Raw genomic sequence first — 17,767 nt, forward strand, 5'->3', positions numbered from 1 at the left:
TGACATAGGTGTTCATTTTCTCCTTCTCTCCTTTTCTTATGTCTTACTAAATAATTCCCTAAATGTGGTCTGAATCAGGGGAACTAGAATAAAGTCCAAAGATGGGCGTTAGAGTATTGAATGAATTCTTTAAATGAGCCTATTGCAGGTGTGTCCCCTTTGCCTGTGCCTTTTATGCATACTTAAAACATATTTTACATTAAAGACATTTTTATATTTCCATCAGATGAGAACCACCACTGTTCTATACTAACTCACTCTGTTTTATTGTGAACAAATGATACTCATAAAACTATCTACCGGGGTCGTGCTAGGAAGTCTCACCCCTTGAAGTAAAAGGGACTCTATGAAATTTTGCTGCTAACTTAATTTTCTTTCTCAGAGTTCAATGTGCGGGGGGAGGTTAATACAGTTTATAATATCACTTATTACTACTGTGGAATTGCACATGCAAGAAAAAATAATCACCAGCTTTTATCCGTTGTTCATCTCCACACCCTCATGTCTTTGCCTCTGGTATGCACTTCCCTCTGGCTTTAAGGCACTACCTGGCAACCATATTCCCGCCTTGTTAAAATGTTTTTCACTCTTTACTGTAAAGCTGGTATTATTTCTCCCATGAATTTTTCCTGAAAGAGCTGGTTTCTTCGTGTTTATTCCTGTAGGCCTTTTTGCAAATGTACCATCGTTGTGTGGCAACTAGTATCCCATCAGTGCAAAAATATTTTTCCCTGGATAATGTCCTTGAGTGTGGACAATGTCCCTCTCCACTTCTACACAGGGTCTGGTGTGCAGAGGTACGCAGTGTGGTTTTGTTGAATGAATGAATACATGAGCGAAGAGTTTGGTATATAATTGGACCTCATTTCATTTCTCATTTAACAAAGTCAACAACCTGTCAGTGTGTGAGGGATTACACAGAATAAATTTTGGCCTTAAATTCTTAAAATTTGCAAGCATTTTATTTAAATTCTGATCCTATTATTGATTCACTTAGTTCTCAATCTATAAACGTAGGTCACTTTGGTAACTCAGTTTTGAAAAACACCTTTGAGAGTATAAAGCTGGATAAAAAAAATTATCCTTTTCCTCCTAGAATCCTGTTATTTTTAAGGAAAGTTGAACAGACTTGACTTTAGATAAAACCTTTTTTTTTCATGTATGTTTTGTCTCCTGTGCTTTCTTCTCTGTTTTGTACAGTAGCAATGACTATTTATTGAATAGATATCCTATAATAATGTTCTTGAGCTGCTGTGTTTATTTCTTCCCATGATCTATGAGCTGCAGAGGTTATGTGATCACAGAACGATCTCAGAACCACTCTTGACCAGAAAAGAGAGCTGACCATCACATCACCTGTTTTGCTATATTCAAGTAGTTAAGTCACTTGACAGGCTCCATATATGGGAGCATGGAGGAAAAAGACAAGAGAGAATAAGAAAAAAGACAAAAAGCATTGATGAATTTTTTTTTAGGGTTTGAAGATATGATTCTTAAACAGAGATGAAGAAAAATATTCATGGAAAGAGAGGACGATTTGTGGATTGTTTTCAGTTTTTCCAAATCCCGTGTGAACTCATTCATTTTCCTTTCCTTTTCTTAGCTTATATACCCATATTTCCACATTTACTCTCTATGAGAAGTGAAATATAACCCTAAAATCTGTGATGTGACGTGCTATGCCGTCAATCATATATCCATCAGATAGTTCCTACACTGTGTTTCTTTCGCCTTGGGTTCTTAGAAACCTGGATTGCACTGTATTGTCTTGTACTTCCAGTCCTTAAGCCTGGCATTATGCTTCACACAAAATCTTCAACATCAGAATAACCAAGTAATCAACATACGCATACCTACATGTATGTATGTGTGTGTTTGGGGGGGTGTGTTTACACACACAGTATATATAGAAATAAACTGATTTTATATAATGGCCTTAGTAACTAAAATCTGCACAATGACTTTTAGAAACTATAGACACCCACAAATACACACAAGTATGTGTATGTGTCTGCGCACACACAAAAGCACGCTGACTGTATATAAAGAAACTAGTTGTCCATGATGTTGTCAGTGTCCAGGACATACTACCCCAATATGACATGTGTTGGCACATTGACTATTTTAAGCTGAAGGACTTTGGGAAAGGGCAGGTCTGGGAAGGACTTTCTGACCTTCCCCTGAAGCAGGTTACAAGCCCCTCATAGGAGAGGTGCCCTCCCTCTACCCACAGGAAAGGAGCATCCTTTTCTCCAGGGACAGGGTGCAGACTCTGAATGGACAGACCTTGCTAAGTGTCCCTCAGTTGACTACCCTCAGCTCACGTGCCTTTTGGTCCTCTCACTGTTTCCAGGACTCTCCACCCTGCAAACCTAGTATGAGAACACTGGGTCTTCATGTCCTTATGAAGATTCCTATGTCATATAAAACTTATATTAAATAAAACTGTCTGCTTTTCTCTTGTCAGTCTGTCTTTTGTTACAGGGACCCAGCTGAGAACCTAACATGGGTAGAGGAGAGATACTTTTCCTCTCCTACAATGTCCTTTAGTAACGAACACAAACTTCATAAAGGTTTTTAGCGAGTGGAGAGCTCTTCTTAGCTCTCCCCTAACACCTCAGAGGAAGGGGTTTGGCCTCTTTTCTTTATGTGAGAATAACTCTTACTCATGAAGGAAACGTGGTTCTCAAAACTAGGCTTCTTGCATGATCACACACAATCTTATCTTGCAAAACAAAAACCAGGAACACTTAAACATTACGGAAATGATGTAGCTGCTGATGAAAGCCACTGAACCTATATCTTCCATTTCCTTCTTCTGGTTTGTTCTCTAACTTACAACCAAAACTCCCCTGTAAATTGAGCAAACTCTTGCTAATGGAAAAATCAGGGAATGAGAAGTTTTAAAAAATATTTTAGTGTCTTTATTAAAGTATCCAATGTAATAGGGAGAAATAATTCCCAGGATGTAAAAACTCAAGGCAAGATGATTTCTTCTTTTTTCCCTCATTTTGAACAAAGTATTATGCGAAGGCTTGATTTAAAAACAAACCATCAAGTAGTTCTCAATTATCTTTTTTTATTTTAATGTAAAATTCCCTGAGTGTTGCCAAAAAAAAAGTGCTGTTCAACCAGCCAGACTCAGTTTCTCTGTACCTGAAAAGAGAGTTGATTGGCCTTCCTGAAGTGTTTTGAGACTTAATTAGTTTATACTTGAAAAGCACTTTCAATGTGAAAGGTCCCATTCAAGTGTCAAGTATCATTAATCAGTGAATGCCAGATTCAGCAGTTTTCTTTTACTTTATAAACTCTTAGTAACTCTTTAAACAAAATGCTAAATTACATGGCCTTAGTTTCTTTCTTTAGAATCTCTTTTGTACACATCTTCCAACCTGCTTTTAAAATATGCGCGACGTACCATTCTTTTCTCTCTTTTTCTGCAAAGAATGACACCTAGAAGTTCTTGCAAATATTTCCCTAAGTATGTTTTTCTCTTATCTACACCACTTCCCAGGCTGAGTTCTTTGCAGCATAAACTGATGGCATCAATAATGTAGCCAAATGGTGAATCAAATCGTGATCCTTTGAATTGTTACTCTATTACCAGCAGATTTGCAGGAGGAATACATTATTTGTAAACATATTTTATGATATAACAACTATTGTAATTCAGTGTAAAGTGTCGAGATTTATACAGACGCCTCTTTCAATTCAAGGGAAAGTGTGAAGATCATGCTTTGGGCTCCACCATGGAGCTGAGATAAGTAACTGCAGGCTTCAGAACTGATGTCTCAAATGGTGTGAATCCAATCAGAAAGAACGGCTGAATTTATAAAAGTCTTCTCTCCCCACTATATATGGAGTGAACTCTTTATAACAATACAAAAATCACATCAATACAAGCACGTGTCTCTTCAAAAGTGTGCTGTTTGGAAGTTAATGACTCTTTAGATTTTTATTTCAAAAGCAAACATACGAGAAGAGATTCTAATTTTTTGTATACGTTCTACTCTTACCTCCTATAAAGAAAAGAACGGTAGTTTATCTAACTAGCTATCTGACTGGTGTTTGAGTTCTGGCTCTTGTCCTTACTAGCTCTGAGACGTTTAGCCAGATATGTGACACCTGCCTCAGCCGTAACCGGGGTTTTGTGTAAAGTTAAATAAGTGGATGTATGTAAAATCTAAGTATAGTGGCTGGCCCAGTGACGTGCAGAGTGAATGCACTGAAGTGAATGCAAATTGGTGTTTGCTGCTATTCTTTCTATGATTTGTATTTTTCTGCATCTATCAGTATGTGACTCATAAAAGACACTCAGTAAATATTGTTGAATTTAAGTGAGAAACCCAAGGAGGGTTAATTATTCATCAGAGCAAGCAATGATCACCAACATTATCATCGTCATTGTCACCTTCAAACATTCAACGTGGACAAAATATGTTCGCTAAATAAATAACAAGATGCATTGTTTACATCCACAGTACTTGCAATCAATATGAGTATTGTTTCCACATAGCTCCAGTTAATAAGTAATTCAGCCCTGTAAATTTGCGTACTAGTAATGTGTTATGTGGCAAGGGCAGAATTGTAAGTATTTTTATAATTATAATTACAACAGAACCTGCATCTGGGCTCTGCCCATTTCAAAAATATATGTTGGTCCATTATGCTGCGCAACTTCAGAAATAGCGTGGAAGATAGAGGGTTTTGACAGTATTGATAACTCCGTTACTAACACACGTGCTGGTGAGACAGGTGTTTCTAAGATTAAATGAATTAATTTATATTTTGTAAGTCTGAAATAGTTCATGTTTAAAAAAAGAAACATAAAAATTCCATATCTTATTTCCAAATCACCACTTCCAGACTGTCCTTTCCGTTCTGAAGCAGCACAAAATTCTGATGTGGTGATCAGAAAACATGGTGCCAGTGATTTTTACCACGTAGCATATTCAGTTCAACTGAGATCAACTGATTCTACTGCGTTTGAGCCAAGATGTATCTCCATGAATTGTTCCTGGAACTATAAAAAATTGTTCCTGGAACTATAAAAAATAATATTTAGGTTTTTTCCCCCCTTTTTCTTGATACACACCTGACAGCTTATTTAGTATGTGCTGGACAAATGAGAGCTGAAGTGTACTAATGGTTGAATTAAAAAACTGACTAATAATTCTGTTTTGCAAAGTTATTAGTGAGAGTATTGATTTAATGTTGAGAGACGTAAAGAAATGTTTTTCTTTTTAATTTCAGAATGCGTGTATTTATTTAGCCAGAGAAAAGGGCGCTATCTACAGACTGACTTGCCTGTTTACTTTGCCCTCTTTTTAATGCGTGCTTTTGAAACCCTGGTACTAGCACTGTATCTGTCCTTCTGACAACTGCTTGTCCATCAGGCCAGACTCGAAAAATAAAATGCAAAGAACGTCTTACCCAGACAGTAGGAATTAATTTTCCCATTATAAGTAGTGCTTTTAGTACAGGATTGTTTTTTTTTAATTAATTTATTTATCTTTGGCTGTGTTGGGTCTTCCTTGTTGCACGCGGGCTTTCTCTAGTCGCTGCGAGCGGCGGCTCCTCTTCGTTGCAGTGCGCGGGCTTTTCATTGCGGTGGCTTCTCTTGTTGTGGAGCACGGGCTCTAGGTGCGCAGGCTCAGTAGTTGTGGCTCGCAGGCTCTAGAGCACAGGCTCAGTAGTTGTGGCTCGCGGGCTCTAGAGCACAAGCTCAGTAGTTGTGGCGCACGGGCTTAGTTGCTCTGCAGAATGTGGGATCTTCCCGGACCAGGGCTCAAACCCATGTTCCCTGCATTGGCAGGTAGATTCTTAACTACTGCACCACCAGGGAAGTCCAGGAATGATTTTTGTTTGTTGAATCCCTTCTCCCTAAAGATGAAACTGAGTGAGCTGCGGTGTGGGACTGTTGTACCCACGTACAGAGCTGAGGATCAGCTGGAAGGATAAGGCAAGGACGTTTTTCACTCAACACCTCTCCCTCCATACACCCAGTTGTTACCAAACCTCAGCCTCTCCTTTACAATCTGTCCTTCCTCTGACCCCTCTTTCCCATTCCCCGTGCTAACATCTTACCCTAGGGAATCCTTATGTTATAACTGAATTATTCAATAGCCTCTGGATTGGCATCCTTATTTTCAGTTTTCACAAGGCAAGCCATGCTCCATATGCTGACAAAGAAATTCTCCAAAATACAGCATCGTATGTGTCAATTCCTTCTTAGATGCTTTTAGGTGGCTCACTATGGCCTACTTGCAGGATGGCAAATAGGTCCCATATAAACGGCCAACTTCAATCTGCAGTCAGGCTTACCTGGAGCGCTGTGTGGAAGTCAACTGTTTCCAGAATGACCTGGCAAGAGTGCAGTGATTGATTAGTGATGTCTGCCCCAGGGGTAGCAATGGGGATCTGCAGCCCTTCCACAGTGGATCTTAGATCAGTCCCAACAGAGGAGAACCTATCCTCTCAATATTCTCAAATAGTACACGAACATGTGTGGATGTGTCTACTCAGAGAAAATAGTTTATGATTTGAAAGAATGATATGCATGACTCAGGCAAATGGACAAAAACACTATTTTCTCAGCTGTGTCAATTACTAGATTTGTGCGTGACTTCCTGCATTATTTAGTACAAGCTTAACATTCCTATGACTGAGTTTCCTGTCATCAAAATGAGGGCACCAGGCTTGTCAAAAAGCTGCGTAGATACGTGTAAATCATTTAGAGAAACGGCTGACACATAGCAAGCTCTTTAAAAATGTATGCTACTACTGTCGTCATTGTCTATCTTTACAACACTTTCAGAGGTCTTGGCTCTCCACCGCTTGGAGAAGAAAATCAAGAAAAGTGCGATTCACACAATATTTCCCACCACCATGTAGATAAGAGCAGGTGTTTACATACACAGATATGCATATATGTGTGTACATAAATATATAAAGTAAATGATATATGTGTATAAATGTATGTATAAATGTGTATATGTGTATACACATCCATAGCTAGAAATTGCTCTTCACCAGCGAAAACAATTGTCAATTATTCTACTTCCTGCCAGTTACTAATTAACTGAAAACAAGTAATTAAAAATAAAGCATCAATATTTGTGGGAGAAGGAAGGAATAGCTTGTCTAATGGAAGAGTAGTTACAATATTATTTCTAGGTAACATATCAGGCATCATCCCACCTCAAGGCATTTGCATTTGCTGTGCCCTTTGCTTGAGGTGCTCTTCCCAACGTATGTTCCTGTTGACCTTTCCTCCTTCCAGGCTGCCTAGTTACCATCTTCTCAGTGAGGCCTTGCCTGTCACTCAGCTTCTAAACACACTGCCCCAGCCTTCCCTTCCCCGTTCCCTCCTGTATTTGGTCCTCTACTGTACTAGTCACCTTTTATTATACCATGTAGTTTACTATATATTGTGTTTTTTTATTGAAGTATGGTTCATATACAGTTAATACGATATAAGTTACAGGTATACACTATAGTGATTCACAATTTTTAAACTAGTTTGTTGTATTTTTTAGATTTCACATATAAATTATATCACACAGTATTTGTCTTTCTCTGTCTGACTTATTTCACTTAGCATAGTGCCCTCCAAGTCCATCCATGTTGCTGAAAATGGCAAAATTTCATTTTTTATGTCTGAGTAGCGTTCCATTGTATATGTGTGTACATATACACACACATGCCATGGATATATCTTCTTTATCCATTCATCTGTTGATGGACACAGGTTGCTTCCATGTCTTGGCAATTGTAAATAATGCTGCTATGAACCTAGGGGTGCATGTATTGTTTCAAATTAGTGTTTGTATCAGAATTGTTTCAAATTTTTTTGGATATATACCCAGAAATGGATGGGTCATATAGTAGTTCTATTTTCAGTTTTTGGAGAAGCCTCCATACTGTTTTCCACAGTGGCTGCCCCAATTTACCTTCCCACCAACAGTGCACAAGGGCTGCCTTTTCTCTACATCCTTGCCAGCGTTTATTTGTGTTCTTTTTGATGATGGCCATCTGACAGGTGTCAGGTGACATCTCATTGTGGTTTGATTTGCATTTCCCTCATGATTAGTGATGCGGAGCATCTTTTCATGTGCCTGTTGGCCATCTGCATTTCCTCTTTGGAAAAATGTCTATTCAGATTTTCTGCCCACTTTTTTTTTTTTTTTGTGGTACGGGGGCCTCTCACTGCTGTGGCCTCTCCCGTTGCGGAGCACAGGCTCCGGACGCGCAGGCTCAGCAGCCATGACTCACGGGCCCAGCCGCTCCGCGGCATGTGGGATCTTCCCGGACCGGGGCACGAACCCGTGTCCCCTGCATCGGCAGGCGGACTCTCAACCACTGCGCCACCAGGGAAGCCCTCTGCCCACTTTTTAAAATTTATTTTTTCTTGAAGTATAGTTGAATTACAGTGTTGTGTTAACTTCTGCTGTACAGCACAGGGACTCAGTTATACATATATATACGTTCTTCTTCATATTCTTTTCCATTGTGGTTTACCACAGGGTGATGAATAGAGTTCCCTGTGCTCTACAGTAGGACCTTGTTGTTTATCCATCTATATATAATAGTCTGCATCTGCTAGTCCCAAACTCCCACTCCTATCCTCTCCCACCCTCCTCCCCCATGGCAACCACCGGTCTGTTCTCTATGTCCCTGATTTTGTTTCTGTTTCATAGATAGGTTCATTTGAGTCATATTTTAGATTCCACATATAAGTCACGTCATATGGTACTTGTCTTTGTCTTTCTGACTTACTTCACTTATTATGATAATCTCTAGTTACATCCTTTTTTTTTTTAATTTAGTTGTTTTATTTATTTTCTCTCCCCACACTAGAATGTAAAATCCATGAATATTCTTTTGTTTACTACTGTATGAACCTTGGCTTACACAGTAAAAGACTGGCTTACACATAGTAGAAGCTTAAGAATTATACGAAAAATGAATGAAAGAATGATCCTTTTAGTTGAAATAGATAGATATCTCTAGTTATTCAAATAAATGGATCACTTATGACTATCCTACCTTACCTATAGGGCTCTTGATAGACTTGAGAAATGGAGGAGGATTTTATAAATAGGGCTTTTCCTTTATGCAAGGTATTTTGAAATGAATGTACAGCTATTTTAGGAAAACCGAAGATGAACTGAAAATGCTGTCAATTAATAATAATTATAACAATAAATTATTGCTATACACAAGTACATCTTTTTGTATTTAGTGAATGTTTGGAATTTTTTCGAGGAAATAGTAAAATCTAAATTCTATCCCAGAATTTCACATGAGGGCTCCTGAAACTCATTCTGAGGTAGTGAGGAAGGAAGTTGAGGTAGACACAGCCTCTACACTGTACCTGGTATGAGGGCCACAAGGGGAAAAGGTAAAACACTCTTGTCCCTTTTACATCAGTAAAAAGCCCTTTTCTCTAGACATCTTTGGATGCGTGATTATTATTCATGGAAACCGTCAGTTTCCTTAAGTCCACCCTGTAACATGATAGATGAGTGACAGACAGTGGGCCATTATCTTGACAAGGTAGGTCTTAGCAAGTAAAAGTCAAGTTACCTGGAAACCTAAAGTCAGGAAGTCAGGATATTATTATTTTCTGTTTGATGTTACTTCCACCTATTGTGAATCTGAATGCACACTTTTATTTTAACCATTAAGACTGTCCTTTCCTGGCTTACCTTTTGCCAGATTATCCAAATGAATATTGGGGAAAAGGCCAATCATTTAACTGCTGATTTAATGGTAATATATGAGGTTTTAATACTACAGACTTAACATTAAGAGGATTTTATTTCAATGTTTTGACATTAAAAGCCGTCATTATAGCTGTTGAATATATTGTTTTTGTTCCTCCCCAAGTAATCCTTTCTACAATGTACGTTACCAATATTAACTACACAGGGACCATAAAAAGTCCTTAAGTCATTTTTAGAACATGTCTTCAAAGTGGTTTCATCATACTACTTAATATATATGCTTGTAATCGGAAGAAAATACCTCAGCTGCTGTAGAATATAACAGAAGAATACAGAGTAAATGATGCTACGCATTGTGAGTTATCACGGTTAGAAGCAGATTTGGACACTGCATCTTGCACACGGGAGGTTTAACAGGAAATGTTATAGGAAACTGCATTAATAAGGGATGAGGGAGGGAGGCTGGGCAGAGAATGAAGTTGAAATCCGATGAAGCTGAAGCAGAGGTTTCAGCTGATTCTGAAATCAGAGAGCAGCTCTGAAGTGGGACTGTTCTTCCGAGCTGTCCCGTTGAGGAGGGGCAGCCGAGCCTTTGTATTCTTTCAATGCTAGTTTGCAGGCTGCCCCCCCAGGGCAGTGGTGGTGTGGATGGGGGTGTGTAATCTTGCACACGATGGCCTCCTTCAGCCAAGGGCACTGCCTAGAGAGGGAATTAGCTAAGAAACGAGTTTCAGTCCGAGGCTGGATGTGGGAGGCCTACCCTGGAATCCACTGCAGCCCACCTACTGCTCCCACCAGAGAGTTCACCCACCTGCAAACACCTTGCCCACGTGTAGGCTGGTCCATCCTCCAGGAGAAGCTTAGAAGAGGAAGGTTAGTGGGACAAACCAAGCCCCACTATGCTTCTGGTCTAGAGGCCATAACTTAGCCCTTGACGCTACCTCCTTAACTACCTGTTCTGGACTCCCCTCACTCCTGGTTAGCACCTCTGCTAGACCCTGAGAGGGGTCTGAGGCCTGGTCAAGGTGCCCTTCTCAGCCTATGGCTGGTGCCCTTTTCCATTCATCGTCGTGACTGGACAGAGGAGCATGAAGAAAAGCTCCTGTGGGTCATCAGGGCGTCCGATGCGTTTTCCTGCGTCTCATGATCACAGCGTCAATTATCTGAAGGCTATAGTTACTCCCTTCCTTGGCTGCTGGCTTCTGACCCCAAGAAGCACAAAGTGAGTGAACAGCAGCAACAGCTTCGGGTGTCGGCGGATGTTCACGTATGCTCTGGTGGGAACTTTTTCTTCCGAGAAGCAGGACTTCTAGACCTGCCAAGACTAGAGGTGCAGGAATAAGGAATCACACATTCCTCAGTGCACCACTCCTATTTTCACCTTGTTTTCCAGATTCGTGCGCTCTAATTACTTTAATAACCTGTACAGAACCCACTGTGTATCATCTCCAAGGTGGTACCCCTCAAATTTGTCTTTAAGAGGTTGTTCCCATTGCTCTCCTAGGCTAGTTGCTTTTAGATGGTGCGGTAGGTAACAGGCTAGGTGGACCATGTGGTCATGCAGTCATTGCCACTCTCCTTCTGTTTAAGGTGGATCTCTAGCACCAACGGGATGCTATGTGGGATGATGTGTGGATAGACTAAATACTTAGTGTGGCTGCCCTGTAAACCCTTGGATAGAAGTGCTGGTTGAGCTGCTAAAGGCACGAAAGGCAAACTCATATTTGGATTGACTCCAGTCAAAATGAACTGCTGCTCCTTTCAGGGGGGATGGATTCCAACGTAATAAACTTACTCCTCAGTCCTCGCTGCTGGTGGGTTGGACGTTTGGCAGTGACGGGAGCTAGTTCAACATGACCGAAAGGAAGTTCAGGCAGTTGAGCTCATGCATAGACTCCATTCCTGCACCATAGTTACTTCATTCATCATTATGCCAATGCTGGCATCACCAAACTTGGTGACTGACATCAGCTGGTCAGGTTTTTTGATCTACTTGTATGGTAGCTGTGCCCTAGTGGATGCTTTCCGATGGGCATTGATGTGCTATACAGATATAGTCACATTTTCTTCCACTCATTGGTCCATCCAGATGTCTCCTATCTAGAGCTGTCTGTCCCAATGCATCCACCTGATTAAAGATCACATATTATGATCTTTAATATGAGGACACATTTATCTACTCTACAAAAATTATTTTGATATATTTATAAAAATAAGCGAATTAATTGACTCTCAATCAAATTAAAAGGTACTGAAAATGTTATCAAATACGTTATGTAGGCTCTGTGGATGATCTTTACTAAACAGAACATCATCAGATATGGAAAATGCTGTCATGTGGAAAAGCAATTGGACGGACACTGGTTGGGCACTAGGCATAGAACCAGGACCAATGTCCAGGGAGACAGATTTTATTTCAATACAGGGAACAGTTTTGCGGCTGAGTTGTATGGGATGGGGTTGGTATAGGGGAGGTAAGTCATTCTGATATTATAAGTCTTTTAGCAAAACTCTGACAAGCTCTTTGAGTACATAGTTGTGGTGCAAGCTGCAGGATCCTATTTTGGGTAAGACATATTTGAGGATACTTCCGACACTGAGATTATAGAAATCTAATAATTCTCCACAGGCAACGATAATATTCAGATACACATTCATTTATATGTTCATTCGTTCAAAAACTAGGTATTGAGCATTTACGGCATGTTAGGGATGACGTATTTTCTTGGCTTTGTTTCCTTGGATGAGCGGGATAGAAAAGTGCCACTGTTTTGGAAATACATCCTATTTTCAAGTACCGAAGAGAATTTGGACCTGCAGTGTTAAAATTGTACAAATGTTTGCATTCAAGCATACATACATACAAAGGTAATGTTTTTAAATAAGTATTTCCGTTTCTTTACATGAGATGAAAGGGTGGATATTTGATAACAAAATAAATTTGTTTAAAGTTTAGGTATTAGAGAAAACTGATTAATGAAAAATGTTCTTATTTTAGCTTGATGAGTTCAGCTCATGACAAGGTATACAGGGGGCATGTCTCGGGGTACAGAGAGTACAGTTTTTAGCATTTACTTGCAGCCTCGTCCTTAGCAGTTTTATGACATAATGCTGCTATTTTGGTATTCTTCATGGAATTGCAACAGACAAATCCAGTTTTGAATTCTTGCAAGCAATTCCCAGTGAAGCCCTCGAGAAAAAAAACAGTAGTTCTTTCTCTTTTTTTTTTTGTGGTACACAGGCCTCTCACTGTTGTGGCCTCTCCCGTTGCGGAGCACAGGCTCCGGACGTGCAGGCTCAGTGGCCATGGTTCACGGGCCCAGCCGCTCCGCGGCATGTGGGATCTTCCTGGACCGGGCACGAACCCGCGTCCCCTGCATCAGCAGGTGGATTCTCAACCACTGCGCCACCAGGGAAGCCCACCAGTAGTTCTTAAAACCTCCATTATCAAAAATTCTATCTATCTACCTATCTATCTATCCATCTATCTATTTGATTGACAGATATAAACATTTATGATCCCTGTTTAATACAATGTCCAAGTTTCTTTCCTGAAACTACTTTTGAAGTTTTCACTAAGGAATGGGAAACATTAATTTGAAAGCTTACCTCATAATATTGTAGAAAGAAAATATTATTTAGAAAAAGAATATAGCCTAGATTTTTAATTTAATCAGAATTATGTCTATTTTACCAAAAGTTAAAAATCAATTAATTTCAGTAAAATGCTCGTGCTTTTGTTTTAATATAGTGAGCTCAGATGTTCGAATCAGAGACACTTATTCAGTTCCTAGATCTGTCACGTATCAGTTGAGTGACTTTTTGTAATTTCCCTTACCTTTCTGTGCTTTGGTTACCTTATCTTTAAAATGAGAATAATTCTTACTAAAAGTGTAGATAAAACAAAGGTTTTGTTAGGATTAAATTAGATAATAAATGTAAACTATGCTGTACAGTGTGCCTCACACATAAAGAGCACTTAACAAACAGGATTATTGATAGTATAATACAGTGTTATTACTAAAACTTTCATCATGAACCGCTTAGCAGTGCTCTACAAGAGTTCTTTGCTTTGGTCATAATACTGTGAAGTTCAGCCTGAATCAAATATCACCAACAGATTTGATTTGGGAGAATTCCTCTTCTCTATCTTGGGGAGTAGACTGTTGAATTAAATGCAGTTCTTTCTGTGATTTACTAAGAAAAGAGAAACATCATGATGAGAGATTAACTAATGAATGAGATCCCATTCTGTGTATGCTTATGTTGATTCTGTTTTCCCTATGTAAATGAAACTTTGTATTAGGCAAATTCCTAACATTTCAGAAAACATCTTCATCTGTTTTGATCGTCACAATAACCCTTGAAATACTAGAAATTTCTGATTCCACAGTTTTGTAAGATGGCACTCAAGATGTTTAAAAGTCTTTCCTGGGCTTCCCTGGTGGCGCAGTGGTTGAGAGTCCGCCTGCCGATGCAGGGGACACGGGTTCGTGCCCCGGTCCGGGAAGATCCCACATGCCGCGGAGCGGCTGGGCCCGTGAGCCATGGCCGCTGAGCCTGCGCGTCCGGAGCCTGTGCTCCGCAGCGGGAGAGGCCACAACAGTGAGAGGCCCGCATACTGCAAAAAAGAAAAAAAAAAAAAAAAAAGTCTTTCCTGGTTATTCAGACGGTGAATAATGCAAGTGGGGTTTGAACACAGATTGTTTTGTCCTCTTCGTTCTTTTCACTACCGCCAAAATATCTCTTAGAGCTTCTCCAAAGGGGATCTCGAAGATACATTCACTAGAGGTGAAATCACAGATCTCAACTGGTGATTTTATAAAAGATATAAAGGAGTTAAAGATACATTGCATGTGGATTTGCATTGTCCCTGGTTACTCACTCTCTCTCTCTCTCTCTCTCTCTCTCTCTCTCTCTCTCGATCAATCCTCACCAGTACTTCAGTATATCTGTGTATTTGCAATAATAGCTGTCTCTTTTAGAGACAATGATAAGACATTAAGACTTTTAGAGACAATGTTAAGAAACAATGTTATTATATGGTTGTGAGTGTGTGTGTGTATGTATCCAGTTAAATTAGATCCTCAAAGACTTCTAGAGGATAAGGGGGCAGGAATGCAAGAGACCTGAAATCTTGCAAGACTTAGATTTGTTTGGTTGATATAAAGATGGCCCAGCACAAGTTTTGGGACGAGTAAGTTCTCAATACAATGTGTTGAACAGACTAATGAGTGGCTACTATCAACCCTCAAGGTGGTCAGACAGGTTCAGAGGCAAGGATGGCTGACCCACTGACTTTTTTTTAATGTTCCCATTAAAAGTTTGAGAGGCTTGTATGCAGTGACTTTAAGATCCATCGTGTCTTACAATAAGGAAGAAAATAATTTAAATTCTCGTAAACTAGTGGTGTTTGGAATCTTTTCATTTTTCTTTCGATAATTACTTTAAGATAAATATACTTGCAGAGCACAAAATTAAATACCTTCCTTCCTCTGGTCATTAAATGATTAATGTAATTACATTAATTAAAGCTTTCTTTTGAGACGTTCTGCAGACTCATCTTTTCTTGTGTCTAAACTGCTGCTTTGGGCTGTACCTGATTCTGCTACCTTTGCTACCTCCTCACGGGATCAGGAAATTCGACAACTGCTAAATCCAGTGATGGTTTTTGCAACTTCATCTTTTTTGGCTCATCAGTTTCATTTGGTGGAGAGGACCACTGCCTCCTCTTTGAAACAGTTTCTTCATTTGGCTTTCTTGGTTTCTCTCAAACCAAACTGAACACTATCTCCCAAGGTCTTCTGCTGGTTTCTCTTAATCTCCCCAAGCTTTTATTGTTGGAACACCTTTGTTCTATTATCTGCCTGCATTCACTCTCTTGATAATCTCGTAACATTTTATGGCCTTAAATACTCTCAGGACTTCCAGATTTATGTGTACAACTTAGATTCCACACCCCTCTGCCCCAGTCAAGTTCCAAGTCTTATATCCAAACATCTGTTCACCGTTTCTGCCATTAGCCATGTCAGTTCATTAAGTCCAACCAAATACCTGTTTCTCTCAGGGTCTTCCTATCTCAGTAAAAGATAGACCCAGTTCTGCAAGAGCTTGGATCAATAACTTGGAGTTTCTTGCGCTCTCTTCCCCCCGCCCCCCACACTCCATGTTAGTTCCAATACCTATTCAGCGCAGTTTTATAGTGAGAATATTCCAAGTCTAAGTACTTTTCATCATCTCCGCTGCTCTTGTCCTGAAATCAGACACCCCCATTGGATTGCAGCAACTAGTCTGTTCCTCCTATCTACTGTATCATCTATTGCAGCAACTCGGATGGTCTTGTTAGAAAGTGAGTCAGGTCATGTTAATCTCTACTCTAGTCCCTTCCGTGACTTTCCACCTCAGACTAAAAGCCAACATTCTGCTATAGATTTAATTCTCTAACTAGATCGTAATATCCGCTCTGGCCCCCAATTCACTCCTCAAGCTCCATCCCCTCCCTTTCTGCAGGCTGTTCCAGGTGCACTGCCTTCCTTGCTGTTCTCAAACATCCCAAACTCCCACCAATGGGCTTGCTGTTCCCCTACCTGGAATTCCAACTTTGATACCCAAAGTTCACGTCCTTGCTTCCTTCAATATTTGTCCAAATGTTACTCACTCAGCAGGGACTTTTCCGTATGCTTTATTTGACATTGTATCTCACCCCACCTCCTGGCATTCCCAACTCCTTTCCCCTGCCTTACTTTTCTCCATGTCTTAATTTTTAGTCATCAGCCTCTACACTTGACTTGCTTCTGCTGTCGATTGTCTGAAGGCAGAGATGTTTGTCATTTCAAGTATTCAGTATATGTCTGTTAATTGATATTTGTATACCTCGAAAGGTAATAATGTTTAAAAATATTAAATTCATTTCATATCCACAAATTTTGTGTCATAAAAAATTAACTTATATTCAATATATAATATGTGTATGACCTTCTTTATTTTCTCTTTCTCAAAAAAGAAAGAAAACTGGAACGTGGCAAATACCATTCAGTGGCTCCTTAAGCATGTTTCACTGGCTTCACTTACATTAATTGTATCTTTTTAAAATTTTCATTGATGATATTTTGTCTTGAGCTATTATGAAAAATCTTTCCTTCAAATTTAATATTAACTTTATTACCTCTTGACTTCATCATTCCAAACATAATTTAGACTTTTCACTGAAATAAATAGATGTTGTTCATTTATTCAGCACAAATATTTTAAAGACATAATATGGGTTAAATACTCTTTTTAAAAAGGTGCAAGGCACACATATTGTGTACGAGAAGATAAAGGTCAAATCTGAGGTAGAAATCTGATATGTGACCTGTATAAAATTATAGGCACACAAACTAAAAATATAGTTACATTTATGTAACATGTAAAGTATAAAAGAATAGTTGATTATGTAATTTTACTTTCCGCACAACCTTCTTTTTTATAGTCCCCCAAAAAACATGAACAAAGCAGCTTCAAGGTTATAAAACTAGACAATCATTCCTTCCAAACTCGGTGTTTTTGTTTAGCTCCTCTAATCTTCCACAGAAGTAAAAGTAGAATAAACAAGAGAGAGAGAGGAAGGAAGGAAGGAAGGAAGGAAGAGGGAAAGAAAGAAATAACATTTTTTTGGTCAGGAAAACAAGGTAAATATGGTATACTGGTTAAGATCTTGGAATCTGGAGCAAAATACCTGGGTTTAAATCCCTGCCCTCCCACTTACTGGGCAAGATCCTTACCATCTTTTTGCCTTAGTTTTCTAAGCTATTAAGTAGAGACAGTAATAGAACCTACAGAATAGAATAATTAATAAGATTAAATGACATAATGCTTCAGAAATGCTGGTGTAAATGTCTGCATTATAGTAAATGCTAAATAAATATTTGGTAATTAAATGTGTAGGGAAAGAAAATATATTTGAGTAAAGGTATATTCTGTTGGCAGAGGAAGAAGTATATTTAGAGGTAAATTTGATGACTAAGACGTTAAATACTGTAAAGAACTTGTGTAGTTTG

The sequence above is a fragment of the Phocoena phocoena genome, chromosome 6 (assembly GCF_963924675.1).
Source record: "Phocoena phocoena chromosome 6, mPhoPho1.1, whole genome shotgun sequence".
NCBI lineage: Eukaryota > Metazoa > Chordata > Mammalia > Artiodactyla > Phocoenidae > Phocoena > Phocoena phocoena.